Below are 598 nucleotides of genomic sequence, written 5' to 3' on the forward strand. Positions count from 1 at the left end.
ACAGCCTCAAGGGCAGAGCCAACTCTCATCAACTGAAACTTCATGTGGAAAGGGCAGAAGGACCAGCTCCATCTGCAGCTATCAGCCCACTGGATGGAGAAATTAAGAGATGCCCCAGGGCTGTCAATGTCTCCAGGTGATAGAAAACAGGAGACAAAATATTCTTGGAAACTGCTTGCCCTCCAGGGATCACACGCAGGGCCACTCTCTCCTGGAACCAGTAATGGCAGAAGCCCTGTGTTTGGGCAGCTGTTCTGTGCCAAGTGTTATGTCAGATCCTGTGACTATTTTAACACTAATTTGTAGATGGCCTCCCATTCTAATATTATGTAGCTTACTCTATTGAGGGGAAACTGAGGCAGGAAGAGATGCAGTCATTGAACCAGGACTGGCAGCTCAGAGTCACATGAGGTCTGTCTGTAGCCACAGCCACGTCCTCCTCAGCCATTGGTTCAAATCCTTTCTTCCTAGGTATCCAAACCTTAGAGAAGCGAGGAGTAAAGGAGAATTTATCAGTTTTACTCTAGAACTAAACCACCTGCCTCAGCAATGCCCAGGCCGCCCTCTCAGCCTCACCCTCCCCACTGGACTCTAAGCC

This window comes from Otolemur garnettii, unplaced genomic scaffold (genome assembly GCF_000181295.1).
Source record: "Otolemur garnettii isolate 467f Iridium unplaced genomic scaffold, OtoGar3 scaffold00152, whole genome shotgun sequence".
NCBI lineage: Eukaryota > Metazoa > Chordata > Mammalia > Primates > Galagidae > Otolemur > Otolemur garnettii.